This window comes from Pleurodeles waltl, chromosome 10 (genome assembly GCF_031143425.1).
Source record: "Pleurodeles waltl isolate 20211129_DDA chromosome 10, aPleWal1.hap1.20221129, whole genome shotgun sequence".
Taxonomy (NCBI): Eukaryota; Metazoa; Chordata; class Amphibia; order Caudata; family Salamandridae; genus Pleurodeles; species Pleurodeles waltl.
Window position 1 is genome coordinate 802,699,143 of NC_090449.1, and position 21,748 is coordinate 802,720,890.

Consider the following 21,748-nt stretch of genomic DNA (forward strand, 5'->3'; position numbering starts at 1 on the left):
CAGGCTCTTCCTTTCTCCCTTGTTCAGTTTTTCTGTCTTCCTTCCCATCAGTGTGTTTTCCCTTTTTGTTGCTCTCTGGGAATGTCTGATGATGAAAAAAGAGTGCTAGTGAGCTCCACCAGCAGCTTACCGGCTCAAATTAAGCACTGCCTACACTTCACAATGACCATTAAGTACGAGGTCTTCAGTTTTACTAGGGTTAGCCATTCTAGCACACTCAGTGCTGTGTATTTGACTTCTCAGTGCTTGAGTTCGCCGCTGCTGGGCTAATCACAGGACAGGAGCCCTTTCAGAAACATTGTAGCGCTCCCGCCTCGCGGGACGCACTTGACTTTGCCGCTGCTGGGCCAATCACAGGGCAGGAGCCCTTTCAAAAACATTGTAGCGCTCCTGCCTTGCGGGCAGCGCCCGGGCCAAGCGCGGGCCCTTCCTGCGCCCATCAGCGGCTGGCAGGGGCTGGGCTGAGCCACCCCCCTGATAATTTCCTTTGTGATCCTAGGAACTAGTCGCCAGGCCTTAAGCAGGCATTGCATCCATTTTATTCTTGATCTCTCACGATTGACCGGTCAAGCCTGTAACCCAGCCTCCCAGTTAAAGACTTTCAATATTGTGAGAAAAGCTATTTTCCCTTGTCTTCTCCTCCTCACTAAGAAACGCCTGTTACTATATCTCTTAGTAAGGAGCCCTTGTCTCTAGGCAACCATTACGGAACCTCTTTAATTAAATAATGAATAATGATGGGAAAAAGGAAGCAACTTAGCGCAAAAGACGCTCCATCGCAGAAAGATCATGCGTCAATATTAAAATTTATTTCGGGATCCATGGGGGTAATCGACAAACAGATCATCAACGTCGAAGAAAATATATTAACCCAGAACGGGTCGCTAGGAGCTTCTAGCCCCCTTCCGTTAGTAACAACCTCTGTTAGCCCGGCTAAGCCTGTGGTAACTGGAACTCAGTTCAGAAGCATAAATGGTTGTATCCAAGACACAATTGACTCCATCTCAGATGCTGATGAGCATCCACCTTCACCAAAACGCAAAAGGAAACCCCAGCTAGCAAAGAAGGAAAAAGTATCTAGACGAGCCATCCGTTAACACCAGACCTGGCCCTTCGGAAGTTCAACTTAACGTATCTATGCAAAATGCACAAAATGGCTGCCAGAACATAAAACCTGGTCACAAGAATAAACAACACATGGCGAAAGCGAAAACCAGCACCTCGGAGTCTATGAATGCCCTAGAACAATTAGTCAGTTCATGTTTTGATCAAGTAATAAAACGTTTAACTCAATTGGAGGGAAAAATGGACTCATTGTTCAATCTAACGAAGGCACAACCTGTAAATCCAATTGCTTTAATTACCCAACACTCTGGCGATACAGACCCCAATGTGAATTCTCCCTTAATCCATCAGATCTCTCCACTTACTTCTCAGATCACTCAAAGATATGCTGATTCTCGTGCTGTACCAGCTAGAACTAGTAATTCACAATTTCAAAAAGTGGCGTTAAAAAGCAGGGAACACGCAAATATTGTGAAACCTTGCCGGGGTACTTCTTTAATACCAAGAGGAACACTTGATCTTCCGCCCGCGGCAACCCCTTATGTGATAGTCCTCGCTAATGTTCCTACCCTATCTGGAGATCACGGGGAATCATGGGCAGCTTTGAGGAATAAATCCTTGAACTGGATTGCAACTCGTCTGAAACCTGGCATGACAAGGTTTCTTTTACACGAGTATTACAGGTCATGATGGGCCTGGCCTCTCCTCTGGGGAACAAACAAGCAGGCCTGAGAGCCAATACACGATCCCCACTGCGAATAGATTCCATGGGCTCAGCTTGGAAGAAATAGATTGACTATCATCTGATAAGGAATCGAGTAGGTCCAAGCATACTACAGAAATCTTAGTCCCTGACCAATTAGGTGGCAATAGCTCGGTGGAAAGTTTTGGAGAAGAACGGATGGCCATGGAATTTTCCTCCAGACAATCTGCCAAAGATGAACCGCTCCCAAATGGCTCCTCAAAAAAACTGCCCACTCGTGCATTGACCTCTTCTGCTCGCAAAGAAAGCAACATCATTGCAGGAAAAAAACAGGCAAGCAACCAGTTTCCTGTGGGGCAGGGTACTAAATCGCAGAGGGAGAATTTTTCTTTCTTATTTTGGAACGTGGCAGGTCTTCAAACCAAAGCGAAGAACGAGGTCTGGTTAGAACACCCTATATGCTTTCCTTGGGTGTGTCTTAGAGACCTGATCCGTGAACCTGATTCACATAAACGGCTACAGGACATTCCATACCCCAGCTGTCCCTTCCGCACGGGGCAGGGCTAAGGGTGGTCTATGCACCTTAGTTTCTAATAAGTGCGATATAATCAAGGATATTGCTTTAACTTCTAATATGTTCTATCAGGTGATCACATGTGAACTAAAAAATATTGCACAATTGGTGGTCATTAATTTTTATAACAACGCCCCCCAACAAAGCTTTCAATTTGTACTCAATCTCCTACAGGAAGATATAGATCGAGTTTGCAATTCTTCGCATAAACAGTCCTACATTGTGTGGGGTGGTGACTTTAATATACATCTGTGCCCACAAATGATTAAGGGACTTTGCCCTCTCGCCCTTGGCGGAGATGACGACTTACTCCACTTCACACATAATCTAGGCAATTTGCTGAACGAAGCCTTACCCAGATTTGACATCCTTCTGTGTAACAGTCTGACTCATGGTAAACCACAATTAAAACCCACTTTTAATGGCAGGCACGCTAATACAATAATTGATTTTATATAATTATCCAATAATTTTCTTCCTTATGTATCTGAGTATAATATTCAAGACACCATGTTCAGTGATCATAATCCTCAAATCTTAGGTCTCACATTTCCTCAAGATCTATCCAATCACAGGGAATCGGAAGAGGTGGTAGTAAACATCGAATTGGGTGCAAGAAATGGCTATACAATTTGGTGGTCAGAGATTGAACCCATAGGTTTCATGGAACAATTAATGAGTAACTATTCTAAAGAATTCAATATGTCTCTCAGATAATACCACTCCACAAGATTGTATTAAAGCCTTCACCGCAATCACCACTGGCATAAAACAGTCCCTTACAGTAAGTTTTAGTAAATTGAGACCACAGGTAGATAAAGGTTGGTTCGACGCTGAATGCACACAAGCCCTTAAGAATTTAAAACATTATTTACAATTACAAAACCCTGATAAACATGAATTAAGTCTTAAGAGGAAGGAGTATAAAAACGCTATAAAGAAAAGGAAATGGAACTTAAAAAACGAGGTATGGCAATCCCTTCACGAAGCAAGCCTCCAGAACGACAATGTTAAGTTCTGGAAAATTGTGAATTCCCCCCTCCTATGTGATGGAAAGTTACCACAATTGAAATTGCCATCACGGAAGAGGATTGGGTTGCTTTCTTCTTTAACAGAGACTGTTTGCAAGATGGAGTTACTGTAGACATTTCTATTTCTGCAATTTCCCCCCCCCCCCCCTTGCCGATTGACAATTATTTGGTGCTGGTGATATTGTGGCTGTCCCCAATTGTCCATTAGCCTAACTTTTGTTCTAATCAAACTAATCCCTACTCTGCCTATGTTTACCATCTTTGTTTGGCAGCATTGCAGAACTATTTGGAAGCAACCTACCAGTAGTACTATTATGATGGGCAGGAGGGCTTTATATAATCCTGACATCCAGGATGGTAGCCATGAGAACCACCCTGAAAACCAGTCAGTAGGTTTAGTTTGTTCTGTTGCCATGTAATCTATGTGTGCACAAAGTTAGCATTGCTTTGGATATAGGGTACGATTGTCTTAATCGTTTCCTGGAATTAAAATACAGCAGGAGGAGCCAATCTTGGCACACACCTTCTTCCATGGCTGTGAGTAGGTCCAGTACAACACAATGCTGCATCATCATTATTCTTGTTGCCCCTGATTCTTCTCCGATAGCATTGAAGCCATCATCTGTGTCATTCGCTAATAACATAAGATCATATCTCGTTTACTGCAGCCATCTGGCATTAGCAGCTGCTTAGAACACTGGAAACAGTCACCTGGGGGATATACTAGCGCCCCAAGCCTTAATTTAGGAGCATAGTAGAAACTGTTCTGGCACCTTTCACTTCCAGGGTAAATTGTTGACTGGTGCTCCTTTTCCACTTGTGTGTTAGGGCTTGCTTCTCTCTTGTGCATGTGCATAACTGTCTTCCACTGTGACATTTTCATGTAATGGTATCACTAGCTTTTGGACATTTTCATAACACAGGAAGAAACACCCTGCCAACTTTTGGGCAGTTGATAAGGTGCTCGTGTACCCCATGCCCCGTATGTATCAATTAATGCTGCTGTTCCTTCTTGTAGGCTATGAAGATCTAATGTCATTTGACACTTTTTGTTCCTACCTACCATCGAGTATGTCATATTTGTTGTTTCTTGGTCCCATATGATACTACATCCTGTTTTTGTTTCCTTATCTGTAGCATTGGAAGATACTTTATGTAGCATTTTGGGGGGACAAATAGCTATAGTATTAAAAACCCTCTGCCTATTCTCGTATGCTGCTCCTTTAAATGTAAGTGTAGGCCATTTTTCGCATTCTTTTGCTGTGCTATTCACATCTATTGAGTTTTATGAGGCCATGCACCTTATTTTTGGGCAAACTGACCCTCCTGCGACGTTTTTGGGTCCTTATAGGGAAGAAGGGAGCCAGCTCTAGTTCAGCTCCGGTCCAGCTCCCAAGGGCCCCTCGGGATCAGTTATTGTATCCGTGCCAATGCGACCTTCCCCAGTGCCGGCAAAGACGTCCTCGCTTCTGACGTTGGTCGGGCCCATGAACGACGTCGACCCCATCTTTGTACCTGACTCTGACCCGGGCCAATGCTGGTTCTGTCATCGATGGGGCCTACATTCCCCAGGTTCGATCCTGACCCTTAGTCTTATGGAGTGTGGAGGGGTCGCTGGACCCTTCAGAAAAACCTGCAAGACTGGGCACAGGAATTGAGCGAAGCTTGCAGTCTGGATAACTCTCCTAACGCTGGCATGCTTTCTCCCCCTGCCATGGCTACAGAGGAGGGAGTGTTGTATTCCACAGTGGTGAGAAGGGCAGCTCAGGTCCTCAGCCTTGAGCTGCCTTTTGTGGCAGTCGGGCGTAACCTCCTGACTGAGGTGCTTCAGCCTGGGGCTTTCACCTTGGAACCCCTTTTACCTTTTAACAAAGCCCTTACTGATGTCCTACTGGGTACCCGGTCCAGACCCAGCACAGAGGCTCCTGTCTGCATGCGCCGAACAACCTTACATTCCTGACCCAAAACCCTACGCCTGAGAGTCTTGTCATCTAGGTTTCTTCATCTGGCGCATTCCCATCTGCACCCCCAGATAGGGAATCAGAGACTGGATCAAATCGGGAAGAAATTGTTCTCTTCCTCCAGTTTGGTATTGTGGTCTGTGAAAACGGCATGTCTATTGGGCCGCTATTCCAATACCTTATGGGATACGGTTGTGCAGGTGCTGCCACAGGTCCCGGAGGAGGCACGGGGCCGTTCACCCCCAAGCTGTTGCTAATGGGAGAGATGCCGCCAAGTTCTCAATGCGTTGTGGGCTGGATACAACTGACTCACTGGGTAGATGGTTGAATTGACAGTGGCCTTACAAAACCACGCCTGGTTGAGGAAGGGGGGGGGGGGTACTCCCTCTCCTTTGAGACTACCCTGACCATGCTACCATCTTACGATGACGGAGTATCACTTGGCACTTCTCTGCAAGGAAGTTATGGCTCTCTTGGCCAAGGGAGCTATAGAGATGGTCCCTGTGCCAGAAGTAGGCATTGGTTGTTATTACCGCTACTCTCTGGTGCCCAAAAAGAACAATGGCCTTTGCCCTATTGTAGACCTCTAGTCCCTCAATCTCTTCTGCAGAATGCTTATTCTGGCTCAGGTCCTATCTACCCTGGAGACTGGGTGGTAGCTTAGGAGTTGCAGAATGCCTACTTCCACATCCTGCCTGCCCACAGATGTTACTTGTGGTTCGTGGTAGGTTACGAGCACTTTCAGTTTACAGTGCTCCCCTTTTGGCCTCACCAGCGATCCTCAGGTGTTCACCAAAGCAATAGCAGTGGTCACAGCTCATCTGCGCTGGCAAGGGGTTTCAGTGTTCCCCCTACCTCGATGACTGGCTGTTGAAGGTGAGCTCACCTCTGGCGGTCGTCTCCCACCTTCAGACTATGGCGAACCTCCTTCACTCACTGAGGTTTACTATAAACATGCCAAAGTCACACCTGACTCCCTCTCAGACCCTTCCTTTTATCAGAGCTGTTCTGGACACAGTGCAGTTTCGGACCTATCCTCCTGAGCAGCGAGTAAAGGATTTTCATGCTATGATACCGATGGTTCAGCCTCTGTCCTGGATTTCGGTGAGAATGACTGAGGCTGCTGGGCCTCATGACCTCCTGCAGATGGCATATGTGGGCTTTGCTGTGGGACCTGAAGTTCCAGTGGGCGCTGCATCAGGGGAAGCTCTCCCACATGGTCCAGATCTCTGAGGGAACTGCACAAGATCTGCAGGGGTGGTTTATGAACCTCGATTGGGTCAGCAGCAGACCCCTTTTCCCAACCAGAATTGACAGATGCCTCACTCCTTGGATGGTATGGCCATCTGGGGGAGGTGGAGATCAGAGGCCTCTGGTCTCTGCCGAAATTGAATTCCTAATCAACCCACTGGAGTGCAGGGCGATTACTCTGGCACTGAAAGCCTTGCTACCCTCCATCATGGAAAGGCAATGAAGGTGTTCACAGACAACACCACAGCTATGTGGACCCGCTACAAATATGGCAGAATGGGGTTGTGAACCGTTTGTCAAGAGGCCTTGTGCTTCTCGCCATGGCTGGACCATCAGGGTATATCCCTGGTGGTTAAACACTTGGCGGGCTCTCTGAAAGGCAGGATGGACAAACTCAGCTGAAGATGACTAGCGGATCATGGATGGCGTCTCCATCCCGAGGTGGTGCAAAGTCTTTTTCAGCAGTGGAAAGGGCCTTTATTAGAGCGGTTCAGTACTGATGAGAACGCGCAATGTCAGCACTTCTATGCATTGGAGTTTCCAAGGTACGTCTTGCTCAGAGGGTTTTTTTTTTCTCCAGTGAAGCTCGGGTCTCCTGTACGCCTTTTGAACTATACCGCTCCTGCCCTGAGATCTCAAGAAGATCAGAAACTACCAGGCCCAAGTCATCCTTGTGCCATCAGACTGGGTTCGGAGACTTTGGTATCCTGAGCTGCTAAGCATCGCCATTGATCAGGCTGCCTCTTGGGGAGGGTCTTCGGTTGCAGCAGCAGGGGAGGGTTCTCCACTCAAACCTGTCAGCACTCTGCTTTCATGCGAGGACCTTGAGCAAAGGCAGTTGAAATCTTTGGACTTTTTACCCAAAGTCTGAAATGTTGTCTTGGTAGCTGGTGTCCCTCCACCAAGTCGGTGTATGCCTGCTGCAAGTTTGTGGCACAGTACAAAGAGAAGCAAGTTGGTCCTCTTTCTGCTCCCCTTTCTCTGGTCTTTTTACTTATTCTTTCTCTTGCCCTGCAGAGCTCTGCTTTGGGCACCATAAAGAGCTATCTTTCTTTCATCTCACCCTTTCTGTGGTTTCCAGATCAATCATCCCTGTTTAAATCCCCTGTTGTAAATACATTTTTGAAAGGTCTTCAACATATGTTTCCACCTTTATCCATTATCATGGCACAGTTGAACCTCCATCTCGTATTCATATATCTGATATGTGCTCCCTTTGAACCTTCTCACAACTTTTCTCCCAAGCTCCTTGCCAATAAACAGACCTTCCTAGTGGTGATAACATCTGCCCAGAGGGTCACCAAGCTCCAGGCTTTATCTAAGCCTCCATACCTCACCATCTTCAGACAACCTGTTTTTTTGCACTGAAACTTCCTTTCTGCTGAAAGCTGTCACTCCCTTTCATGTAAGCCAGTCCACCACCTTGCCTACCTTTTTTTGCTACGTAGCATTCCTCTAAGAAGTAGGAATGACTGCACCCAAAAAGAGCATTGTCATTCTTCCTTGACCGCACAAACGTTTCAAGTGGATGATGACCCTCTTTGTGCAGAGATGGAGCCAAGAAGGGGAAGGCTTTGCAGAAACTGACCATTTCCCAGTGGATCTCGCACAGGAATAAAACCTGCTACGCACTGACCAAGAAGTGACCCCCCTCTCAGGGTTTGCTTGCTCATTAACCCCTGCGCTGCCAGGCCTTTTCCCCCTCCTGTGCCGAGCCTTCTTTTGGCTATTTGGGGCAGTTCGTGCTTAGGCCCTCATAACTTTTTGTTCACATAAGCTACCCACGCCAAATTAGAGGGTACCCACACTTTGTGGGTTCCCCAGAAGGAGGCCAAGAAATTAGCCAAACTACAGTGAAAATTTCGTTTTTAAAAAAAAAAAAAATTGGAAAAAGGGGCTGCAGAAGAAGGCTTGTGGTTTTTTTTCCCTGAAAATGGCATCAACAAAGGGTTTGCGGTGATAAAATCACCAGCTTCCCAGCTTTCAGGAACAGGCAGACTTGAATCAGAAAACCCAATTGTTCGATGGCATATGTTGCTGCAGATACACATGTTGAGCACAGTCCGCTGCCTGGTGTTGGGCTCGGAGTATTACAAGTTTTTTTTCTTCGAAGAAGTCTTTTTTGGTCACGGGACCGAAGGACTCCTCCCTCTTCGGCTCCATTGCGCATGGGCGTCGACTCCATCTTAGATTGTTTTTTTCCGCTGTCGGGTTCGGACGTGTTCCTTTTCGCTCCGTGTTTCGGTTCGGAAAGTTAGTCAGAATCTCGGAAGAAAGCGTCGGTATTGTTCCGTTCAGTATCGGGATAGTTAGGTACATCGACACCGATCATCGGAAGACTTTGGGGTAGCTTCGATCCCCCATCGGGGCCTGGTCGGCCCGACCGCGTGTGACGCCGAAGCCGATGGAACGGACCCCGTTCCGTTTCTGCCCAAAATGTCACAGTAAGTATCCTTATACAGATCAGCACTTGGTCTGTAACTTGTGCTTGTCCCCCGAGCACAAGGAGGATACCTGTGAGGCCTGTCGAGCCTTCCGGTCCAGAAAAACACTCCGGGACCGAAGAGCCAGGCGTCTACAAATGGCGTCCACGCCGACAAAACAACGTTTCGACGACTAAGAGGAAACATTCTCGGTTCTGGACTCAGAATCCAGAGACTCCGACGTCGAACAACAACAACAAACAGTGAGTAAGACGTCGAAAATAAAGACCATCGAAAAAACAAAAGCCCAGGGGACGCCACTGCCAACAGGCCATGGCTCGACCCATAAAACCGGCGACCCGTCTAAGGTGCCGAAAAAGGGCACGCCCATAGCGAAGACACCCGACTCCGGTCGAGGGACCGCCATGGAGCAACCTCGGTGCCGAGATAGCGGCTCCGAGAAGCAAAAACAAGATGCCGGCACCGAAAAACATCGGCACCGAGACACACTGCCGAAAGCCACAAAAATTCAGTCGGTACCAAAGCCGAAAAAAGATTCTCTCTCGGCGCCGAAAAGTTCCACACCTCCTTCCTACACAGAGGAACAAGGAATAAGTGGCCAGATGCACAGATTTGGACAAGAGCTCCAAAGTGTAGAATCAGACTACACACAAAAGAGACTGTACATCCAACAAGACACAGGGAAGATATCAACCCTTCCCCCAATAATGAGAAAAAGAAGGATCGGATTTCTCAAGGATGACGCACAACCACAAGCCAAAGTGGTTAAAGTCACGCCTCCGCCCTCTCCACCACAACAGGCATCGCCGGCACAAACTCCGCCACAAATGCACTCACCAGCGCAAACTACTATAAGTCAAGATAATCAGGATCAAGACGCTTGGGACTTATACGACACCCCAGTGCCGGACAATGATCCCGATTCATACCCCACAAAGCCGTCACCGCCAGAGGACAGTACCTCATACTCTCAACTGGTGGCTAGGGCAGCAGAATTCCACAATGTCCAACTGCATTCCGATCCTATAGAGGATGATTTTTTATTTAACACCCTCTCGGCTACACATAGCCAATATCAATGTCTCCCAATGCTACCAGGGATGTTACGGCACGCAAAACAAATTTTTGAAGAGCCCGTAAAATCAAGAGCCATCACCCCAAGGGTGGATAAGAAATATAAACCACCACCCACAGACCCAGTGTTTATTACTTCGCAGTTACCACCTGACTCCGTAGTAGTAGGGGCAGCTCGCAAAAGAGCAAATTCCCATACATCTGGCGACGCCCCACCTCCGGACAAAGAAAGCCGAAAATTTGATGCGGCAGGAAAAAGAGTCGCATCACAGGCAGCCAACCAATGGCGCATCGCAAATTCTCAAGCGCTGCTAGCCCGATATGACCGCGAACACTGGGATGAGATGCAACTTCTCATAGACCATCTTCCCCGGGAATACCAAAAAAGGGCGCAGCAAATAGTTGAAGAGGGACAAACGATCTCGAACAATCAAATCCGCTCTTCAATGGACGCAGCCGATACTGCAGCAAGAACAGTCAACACTGCTGTCACCATAAGGAGACACGCATGGCTCCGCACTTCAGGGTTCAAACCTGAAATCCAGCAGGCTGTCCTTAATATGCCCTTCAACGAAAAACAACTTTTTGGCCTTGAAGTGGACACAGCCATTGAAAAACTTTAAAAAGGACACAGACACGGCCAAAGCCATGGGCGCACTCTACTCCCCGCAGAGCAGAGGCTCTTTTAGAAAAACTCCATTTAGAGGGGGGTTTCGTGCCCAACCCACAGACTCCACCAGCCAACAAACAAGAACCACACCCTATCAGGGTTCATTCCAAAGGGGAGGTTTCAGGGGATATAGAGGGGGTCAATTCCCAAGGAGTAGGGGAAAATTCCAAACTCCAAAAACACCTCCACCTAAACAGTGACTTTCAAGTCACACAACCCCTTCACTCAACACCAGTGGGGGGAAGACTAAGCCAATTCTACCAATCTTGGCAGCAGATTACAACAGACAATTGGGTACTAGCAATAATCCAACATGGCTATTGCATAGAATTCCACAAATTCCCACCAAACATCCCTCCAAAAACACGCAAAATGTCACTACAACATTTAGAACTTTTAGGACTAGAAGTTCAAGCACTACTGCAAAAGGATGCAATAGAATTAGTACCAGTACAACAAAAAAACACAGGAGTTTACTCCCTGTACTTTCTAATTCCAAAAAAAGACAAAACATTAAGACCAATATTAGATCTCAGGACACTAAATACCTACATCATATCGGACCACTTTCACATGGTCACACTACAAGACATCATTCCACTGCTCAAACAGCAAGATTACATGACCACATTAGACCTAAAAGATGCGTACTTTCATATACCGATACATCCTTCTCACAGAAAGTACCTAAGGTTCGTATTCAAAGGAATACATTACCAATTCAAGGTGTTGCCATTCGGAATAACAACTGCACCAAGAGTATTCACAAAATGTCTAGCAGTAGTAGCAGCACATATCAGGAGACAACAAATACATGTGTTTCCTTACCTAGACGATTGGCTAATCAAGACCAACACAGTAAGAAAGTGCACAAACAACACCACATATGTCATACAAACCCTTCACAAACTGGGTTTCTCCATCAACTATACAAAGTCACACCTCGAACCGTGTCAGACACAACAATATCTAGGGTCAACCATCAACACATCAAAAGGAATTGCCACTCCAAGTCCACAAAGAGTTCAAACATTCCACAAGGTAATAAGTGCTATGTTTCCAAACCAAAAGATACAAGCAAAATTTGTGCTAAAACTTCTAGGCATGATGTCATCATGCATAGCCATTGTCCCAAACGCAAGACTACACATGCGACCCTTACAACAGTGCCTAGCATCACAATGGTCACAAGCACAGGGTCAACTTCTAGATCTGGTGTTGGTAGACCGCCAAACATACCTCTCGCTTCTATGGTGGAACAGCAACAATTTAAACAAAGGGCGGACATTTCAGGACCCAGCGCCTCAATACGTTATAACAGATGCTTCCATGACAGGGTGGGGAGCACACCTCAATCACCACAGCATTCAAGGACAATGGGACGTACACCAAACAAAATTTCATATAAATTACCTAGAACTGTTAGCAGTATTTCTAGCGTTAAAAGCCTTTCAACCCATAATAACACACAAATACATTCTTGTCAAAACAGACAACATGACAACAATGTATTATTTAAACAAACAAGGAGGAACACACTCAACACAATTGTGTCTCCTAACACAAAAAATATGGCAGTGGGCGATTCACAACCACATTCGCCTAATAGCACAATTTATTCCAGGGATCCAAAACCAACTAGCAGACAACCTTTCGCGAGATCACCAACAAGTCCACGAATGGGAAATTCACCCCCAAGTTCTGAACAATTACTTTCAAATTTGGGGAACACCCCAGATAGATTTGTTCGCAACAAAAGAAAACGCAAAATGCCAAAACTTCGCATCCAGGTACCCACACCGCGAATCACAAGGCAATGCTCTATGGATGAGTTGGTCAGGGATATTTGCATACGCTTTTCCCCCTCTCCCTCTCCTTCCATATCTAGTAAACAAATTGAGTCAAAACCAACTCAAACTCATACTGATAGCACCCACATGGGCAAGACAACCTTGGTATACAACTCTACTAGACCTTTCACTAGTACCGCATGTCAAACTACCCAACAGACCAGATCTGTTAACACAACACAAACAACAGATCAGGCATCCAAACCCGGCATCATTGAATCTAGCAATTTGGCTCCTGAAATCCTAGAATTCGGACACTTAGACCTCACACAAGAATGTATGGAGGTCATAAAACAAGCTAGAAAAGCTTCAACTAGACACTGCTATGCATCTAAGTGGAAAAGATTTGTTTGCTACTGCCATACCAATCAAATCCAACCATTGCATGCCTCTACAAAGGACATAGTGGGATACTTACTACATTTGCAAAAAGCAACCCTCGCTTTTTCATCTATAAAAATACACCTCGCAGCAATATCTGCTTACCTACAAACTACTCATTCATCGTCTCTATTTAGAATACCAGTTATTAAAGCATTCATGGAAGGACTAAAAAGAATTATACCACCAAGAACACCACCAGTTCCTTCATGGAACCTTAACATCGTCTTAACAAGACTCATGGGTCCACCTTTTGAACCCATGCATTCCTGTGAAATGCAATATTTAACGTGGAAAGTCGCATTTCTCATTGCAATCACATCCCTCAGAAGAGTAAGTGAAATACAGGCATTTACCATACAAGAACCATTTATTCAAATACACAAAAATAAAATAGTTCTAAGAACAAATCCAAAATTTCTACCAAAAGTAATCTCACCATTCCATTTAAATCAAACAGTAGAATTACCAGTGTTCTTCCCACAGCCATATTCCGTGGCTGAAAGGGCACTACATACATTAGACATCAAAAGAGCACTAATGTACTACATTGACAGAACAAAGTTAATCAGGAAAACAAAACGACTGTTCATAGCTTTTCAAAAACCACACATAGGAAATCCAATCTCTAAACAAGGCATTGCTAGATGGATAGTCCGATGTATTCAAACATGCTATCTTAAAGCCAAGAGAGAATTGCCTATTACACCAAAGGCACACTCAACCAGAAAGAAAGGTGCTACAATGGCTTTTCTAGGAAACATTCCTATGAGCGAAATATGTAAGGCTGCAACCTGGTCTACGCCTCATACATTTACTAAACACTACTGTGTAGATGTACTAAATGCACAACAAGCTACAGTGGGCCAAGCTGTACTAAGAACATTATTCCAAACTACTTCAACTCCTACAGGCTAAACCACCGCTTTTAGGGGAGGTTAACTGCTTTATAGTCTATGCTCAACATGTGTATCTGCAGCAACATATGCCATCGAACTGAAAATGTCACTTACCCAGTGTACATCTGTTCGTGGCATTAGTCGCTGCAGATTCACATGTGCCCTCCCGCCTCCCCGGGAAGCCTGTAGCCGTTTAGAAGTAAATCTTAAATCTTAAACATTTGTACATTAGTAAATAATTATTATAAACTTTTTATGTACATACGTATTCACTCCATTGCATGGGCACTATTTATAGCAAACAACTCCAGCCTCACCCTCTGCGGGGAAAACAATCTAAGATGGAGTCGACGCCCATGCGCAATGGACCGAAGAGGGAGGAGTCCTTCGGTCCCGTGACCAAAAAAAGACTTCTTCGAAGAAAAACAACTTGTAATACTCCGAGCCCAACACCAGGCAGCGGACTGTGCTCAACATGTGAATCTGCAGCGACTAATGCCACGAACAGATGTACACTGGGTAAGTGACATTTTCATTTCAACACAATTTTGGCATTTTACTGGGACATACCCCGTTTTTACGATTTTTTTTGTGCTTTCAGCCTCCTTCCAGTCAGTGACAGAAATGGGCATGAAACCAATGATGGATCCCAGAAACCGCAACATTTCTGAAAAGTAGACAAAATTCTGAATTCAGCAAGGGGTAATTTGTGTAGATCCTACAAGGGTTTCCTACAGAAAATAACAACTGAAAAAGAAAAATATTGAAATTGAGGTGAAAAAAACATCAATTTTTCTCTACGTTTTACTCTAACTTTTTCCTGCAATGTCAGATTTTCGAAAGCAATATACCGTTACGTCTGCTGGACTCCTCTGGTTGCGGGGATATATAGGGCTTGTAGGTTCATCAAGAACCCTAGGTACCCAGAGCCAATAAATGAGCTGCACCCTGCAGTGCGTTTTCATTCTATACCGGGTATACTGCAATTCATTTGCTGAAATATAAAGAGTGCAAAATAGCTATTAAGAAAACCTTTGTATTTCCAAAATGGGCACAAGATAAGGTGTTAAGGAGCAGTGGTTATTTGCACATCTCTGAATTCCGGGGTGACCATACTAGCATGTGAATTACAGGGCATTTCTCAAATAGATGTCTTTTTTACACACTCTCTTATATTTGGAAGGAAAAAATGTAGAGAAAGACAAGGGGCAATAACACTTGTTTTGCTAATATATGTTCCCCCAAGTCTCCCGATAAAAATGATACCTCACTTGTGTGGGTAGGCCTAGCGCCCGTGACAGGAAACGCCCCAAAACGTAACGTGGACACTTCAGATTTTTTTAAAGAAAACAGAGGTGTTTTTTGCAAAGTGCCTACCTATAGATTTTGGCCTCTAGCTTAGCCGGCACCTAGGGAAAACCTACCAAACCTGTGCATTTTTTAAAACTAGAGACCTAGGGGAATCCAAGATGGGGTGACTTGTAGGGCTCTGACCAGGTTCTGTTACCCAGAATCCTTTGCAAACCTCAAAATTTGGCTAAAAAAACAAATTTTGGTGACAGAAAGTCCTGGAGTCAGAGAGGAGCCCCAAATTTCCTTCCACCCAGCGTTCCCCCAAGTCTCCCGATAAAAATGATACCTCACTTGTGTGGGTAGGCCTAGTGCCCGCAACAGGAAATGGCCCAAAACACAACGTGGACACATCACATTTTTTCATAGAAAACAGTGCCTACCTGTGGATTTTGGCCTCTAGCTCAGCCGGCACCTGGGGAAACCTAGCAAACCAGCGCATTTTTGAAAAATAGAAACCCAGGGGAATCCAAGGTGGGGTGACTTGTGGGGCTCTGACCAGGTTCTGTTACCCAGAATCCTTTGCAAACCTCAATTTGGCTAAAAAAAAAAAACACGTTTTCCTCACATTTCGGTGACAGAAAGTTCTGGAATCTGAGAGGAGCCACAAATTTGCTTCCACCCAGCATTCCCCCAAGTCTCCTGATAAAAACGATCCCTTACTTGTGTGGGTAGGCCTAGCACCCGCGAAATGAAATGGCTCAAAACACAATGTGGACACATCACATTTTTTCATAGAAAACAGTGCCTACCTGTGGATTTTGGCCTCTAGCTCAGCCGGCCCCAGGGGGGGGGCAGAAATGGCCTAAAATTTCCCCCCCCCCCTGGGGAGCAACCCTTGCCTACAAGGTCGCTCCCATTGTGTGACGGCGCAAAAAAAAGATCCCTGGTGCCTAGTGGTTTCAAAATCGCCCGATCTGCCCCCAAAGCGGGCAGAAATGGCCTAAATACAATTTGCCCCTCCAGGGGAGCGACCCTTGCCTAAGGGGACACTCCATCTGTAAAACAACAACAACAAAACAAATCCTCGGTGCCTAGTGGTTTCTGCTCCCCGTGGGGGCAGATCGGCCTAATTAAAATAGGCTGATTTGCCCCCATGGGGGGCAGAAATTGCCTAAAATAAATTTGCCCCGCAGGCGAACGACCCTTGCCTAAGGGGTCGCTCCCCTTACGTGAAAAACAAACAAACAAAAACTCCCTGGTGTCTAGCGGTTTCTGCCCCCCTTGGGGGCAGATTGGCCTCATAAAAATAGGCCAATCTGCCCCCAAGGGGGGCAGAAATGGCCTAAATATAATTTGCCCCCTAGGGGAGCGACCCTTGCCTAAGGGGTCGCTCCCCACCTCAAAAAACAAAAACGAAACAAAACAAAAAAAAAAGATCCCTGGTGCATAGAGGTTTCTGCCCCCGGGGGGGGCAGAAAAGGCCTTAAAAAAAATTCCCCCCCCCCCCGGGAGCGAGCCTTGCCCAAGGGGTTGCTCACTTTATGCCAGTTTCATTTTTCAAAAGGCATCCCTGGTGTCTAGTGGGCGTTTTGACAGCCAGATTGCTTTACAATCCGGCTGCCAAAACGCAGAGAGAGACTTCAAAGGGAAGGAAATACATTTCCTTCCCTTTGAAGCCTCTCTGCCTCCTCCACGTGATCGGAAAAGAAATGCTTTTCATTTCTCTTCCGATCATCGCGCTGGAAGCTAAGCTTCCAGCGCGAAGGAAGAGGCATTGTGACAATCCGCTTGCGCGCTGACGTCACAGGGGGGTGGAAGGGGAAGGGCTTCCCCTTCCATCCCTGACTTTGGGGGGGGAGGGGGTGGAGGGGAACCCCACAGAGGGAGCGCTAGTGCTCCCTCTGGGCTGGGTTCCCAGGACGTAATGGTTACGTCCTGGGCACAGCAGCACTGTGCCGCAGGACGTAACCATTACGTCCTCGACACAGAACCGGTTAAACCAGAGCTAAGACTGCGACCACTATGTTAGCACATGGAATTCCGGGCCTGGACATCTGCCAAGCAGCCACGTAGGTTTCTCTGCACACTTTCACCAAGCACTACTGCCTGGATAGTCCAGTCCGTTGGGGAGGGGGTCCTTTACCCGTTCGGTTCTGCACCCACCTCTGGGAAGATATTGCTTGGGTATCTAGTCTAAGGTAAGGAATCTATTGTTAGAAATCTCTATTAGATGAACAAGTTACTTATCTTTGGTAACACCTTATCTGATAGAAACTCTGTCTAGCTGCAGATTCCTTATGGATCCACCCATCCTCCCCACTGTGCAAACAAGATTTCTAGGGTTGAGGGTGTGTCCCCTTCCAGGGCCCTATTTTCCCACATCAGTCGTCCGTGTTCTTTGTGGCTCTGGCTCCTGGTGAGGAAAGTCAAGAAAAGAAACTGACGTTGGCGCACTGGGTTATATATAAGTACCACACACATCACTTCTACTACGGATGATACCACGCAGAGCCAAACCACGCCACCACCGAAGCCAGTCTGATGCCTAGGGAGAATTTTAAGGTAAGGGATCTGCGGATAGTCTGTACCAGATAAGGTGTTACTGAAGGTAACTTGTTCATCTCCCAAAGGTTAGACATCAGTAGCAGGAAATTACTGAAATCTACATTTAGTAGATAGGTGCAGAACCTTCTTGGATGGTAGTTGCTTGCAGCTTTTAATGTGTTTCTTATAATTCATGGACTTAGACTCTTGCGCTGTTGACTTTAAACCTACAATGATTTCTAGCAAACTGCAAGTCAATTATGATTTTATCTTCACAGATTTTTTATAATTTAAAATTCTATTAGTTATCCAATGGATTGTATTTATAGTAAACCAGATTGAATCCAGTGCATGTAAACATTAGTCATGGAATATTGACAACTTCTATGGACTATTGTGACCTTTTATATACCAGTACACTTATTTATGCATTTGATATATTTGTAGATAACTGTTTAATGAAACCATATGGGCTAACACTTCCTGTATTCAAGGCTATGATTTTGTTAACTTCTTATCATTCTGAGAAAGTGCCTCTTTTTTTATGTTGTCACACAATTATTTTGTTAACCGATGCAGCTAGTTTTTTTTATTTTTTTATATAACTCTGAACATTTGGATTTTGCTGTCCAGTCCCCAGTGTATGCACTATGATTACTAAAACATGGTAATGTTTTATGCGTCATCCCTATCTGACTTATTTAACTTTCCAGTAAGTCCATAGTGTATGGTGTAAGAAAATACACCAGTGCCAAAAAAAGTGAATTGTCAGATGCAGCACAGATTTGTGCCATTCACCAGGCTGTCAAGGAAAACATTGCTTTAGGTCTACATGTGTAGTCTGACTCCTGCAGCTTTTAAACCTGCAGGCAGGTTTGTCAAAACATTTGACTGGAGGGAAACCCTACCATTAACTATTAAGTTACTCCTAAGTTGGCTTTGTAGTCCAAAGGACAGGGTTTCTAATGTTAAAAAGTGAAACATATAAGAATTCAATGTTTGCGTGACTCTACATTGACCAGCCTCCAAGAGCTATTTTCACTGACTGGGATGTAGCTGGGTTCTTTGAAATAAAAACGAACAAACAAATCTGTTCATCTGGTATCTTTTGTTGGGCATAAGATACAGTGATGGTTAAATCACCCTTTTTAAATGTTTATTAAAAACCCAATTATTGGAAATGGCCCTTTCTGCAGGGTCATCCCCAGATGTTTTGCAGTTTGTTTTTGTTAACTTTAGGACTCTGAGCGCTTTCCCATTGCTAGCCAGTGCTAAAGTGTGTGTTCTCTCCTCTAAACATGTTAATACTGGATTATCCCTAATTGGCATATTTCATTTACTTACAAGTCCCTAGTAAAGTGGCACTACATGTGCCAAGGGCCTGTAAATTAAATGCTACTACTGGGCCTGCAGCACTGATTGTACCACCCATTTAAGTAGCCCTTTAACCATGTCTCAGGCCTGCCATTGCAGAGGCTGTGTACAGTTTTAACTTGTCATATCGACCTGGCAAAGTGAACCTCTTGCCAGGCCCAAACCTTTCTTTTTAATACAGGCTGGACAGGCCAGAGGGCAGGGTGCATGTATTCAGAAAGAAGGACATGTACGTTTAAGTTTTACATGTCCTGATAGTGAAAAACTTTAAAATTGTTTTTTTTTTACCTCTGCAAGGCCTATCTCTCCCATAGAATAAGACGGGGATTGCCTACAGATTATACGTGTAATTCCAAATTGGAAATAAACCCTTCAAATTTTGGTCTTGGGAATCCTAATTTAAAATCCTGCTTTATTTAACCTCAAGCCCACCAGAGCTTCAGCACGACCTTCCTGCAAAGATGTCTTATTTTGGAAAGACTGTTAGGAGCAGCTTCAGGCTTGCCCCACTGGAAGATTTTGAGCTCCAGAAGTCCGATTGTAGAAATGTTGATCTGGCAAACGTGTGAAAGTATCCACCTGACAAGAATGATTTTGAGCCACGAAGAGTGACGATTCCCGGCTGGGGCTTTTCCCATTAAAACCAATGACTACAGCAGGACCTCATCATGCAGTTATGGATTAGACAAGACTGTTGGGTACAACTTCCAACAATTTCCTGCAGGAGGAGATTCAGATTTCTGTAAAAAAAAAAAAAAAAGACCACTACAATATTAAAAAACATTTACAGGGATGACCCGCTTAGTGGATGTGCGACCTCCACTTTATTGCAGTCTGCCTGAAAATGCACCTCTGTTCTGGCCAACCGCAAATGGTTAGTTCTGAAGTGGCTTTTATCTGTTCTTGGTGCTTTTTGTCGTAAAATTTCAAGGAAATTCTTATCTCTGGCCCCTCTAATGGATTTTAGTAGTTTTAGTGTCATTTCCACTTTGAAATTGGCTCTGTGAAATTTACCTCTGTTAACCAGTACTAAAGTGCTTGTGTCTCTCCCTGAAACATAGTAAAACTGGCATACATCTGGTAGTCACATTTCATTTTCTTACAAGTCCCTAGTTTATGGTACTATATGTATCCAGAGCCTGTAGATTAAATGCCACTAGTGGGCTTTCAACAGTCCTTGTTCCACCACCTAAAGTTGCACTTTAAAACCGGTCTCAGGCCTTCCATTGGAGCCTGCATGCAGTTTAATAACTGCCAGGTCAACCTGGCAAAATAAACCCTTTGCAAGGCCTAAACCTTAATTTCTAATACATATGATACCCATAAAGTAAGCTCAAAATGTCCAAAGGACAGGTTGTCTTTTATTTAGAAAGTAGGGCATATGGGGTTAAGGTTGTTTTTTTTTTTTTTTTTTTTTTTTTTTTTTTAATTTATTTATTTTTTTTATTACAATTCCTGGCTGCGAAAACATCCTAAATATTTTTTTGACTACTGTAAGCCCATCCTCTCCTGTAGACCTACATTAGTTTGTTAGATTTGATTAAATGTAATGAGGCAATCGATTGGCAGGTATAAATCACCTGTTTAGATTACATTGAATTGTAATTTAAAATCCTCTTTAACAGCAAAGCCAAGTTTTTAGTCACAATTCTGAAAATGACACACTCCGAAAGGGGATTTTACATCCTAACCATGTGTGCCTTTTGCCAGTATTCTGGGTCACATGGCTCTGTTGTTCGGCCTTTAGTATTTCTCTCAAAGTGTGACAAAAAGGGACTAGCTATTAGCAGGATGTCATTCTGCCAGAATAGTTAGTGCGGAGCCTATCTCTCTTTAAACTTTGGAGGGCTAGCTCCAGCACACAGGAGGAGCCTGACATTAGTCTTTTGTCACCTCAGACTTCTTTGAGCCTTTCCAGAACCAGAGGTGGGAGTAGCATAGGGAATGAGTCCTACACCCCAACAATATCTCCCCCCACCCGAAGGCCTTGACCCTTGTAAGTCATGTTAATGATGTTGTGCCTGCTTAACTCAAACATTTGGAAAATTTCACCAGAAAGTGACAGAAAACCAGCACCTACAAACCAGCCGATCCACCCAAGGTGCATCGAAGATCAGCCTGACTTTGCAGTAGCTCCAGCTACGTTCTTCACGTAAAAAAACTAATTGCAAAAAATCTTCACCGGGCACGATGGTGACCAGCGCCTCATTGATGATGACAACCTCCTTGTCCTGGAAGTCAGTTTTCCTGCATTGAGCTTTTTTGTCGCCATGGCTTAGTTGAGCGCCCCCAATGATTCTTCATTGGACACAGCCTGCTGCCTTGCCCCACTGAACTTTACTTTCTCATGGACTTTTATTCTGATAAGTCTGGAGGCAAGCTAGGACCAGGGCCAATCTAGCCCTTGCATCCAATTAGCCCTCAAATGCAGTTGGTGGTAACTTTTGACTTTGCCTTGGTCTTGGGCAAATAGATACCAGTGGTTGGTACTTCGATCTTTTTAGGTGCTGTACTAATTGGATTTAATTTGTTTTGGTATCATTTCGTTTATTAACATTTGTCCTATTTTTCTAAGTGGGTTTGGGATTTTTCTTTTGTTGTGTTTTTACTTTATTGCTGTTTGTGTGCAGCATA

At 44.9% G+C, this 21,748-nt stretch overlaps 1 protein-coding gene across 2 annotated transcripts in view; it reads left to right on the forward strand.

Annotated features, from left to right (window-relative positions):
- The window catches only part of CDCA7L (cell division cycle associated 7 like), a 143,356-nt gene that overhangs the window by 119,173 nt on the left and 2,435 nt on the right, over positions 1-21,748 (forward strand). The window lies entirely within an intron of this gene.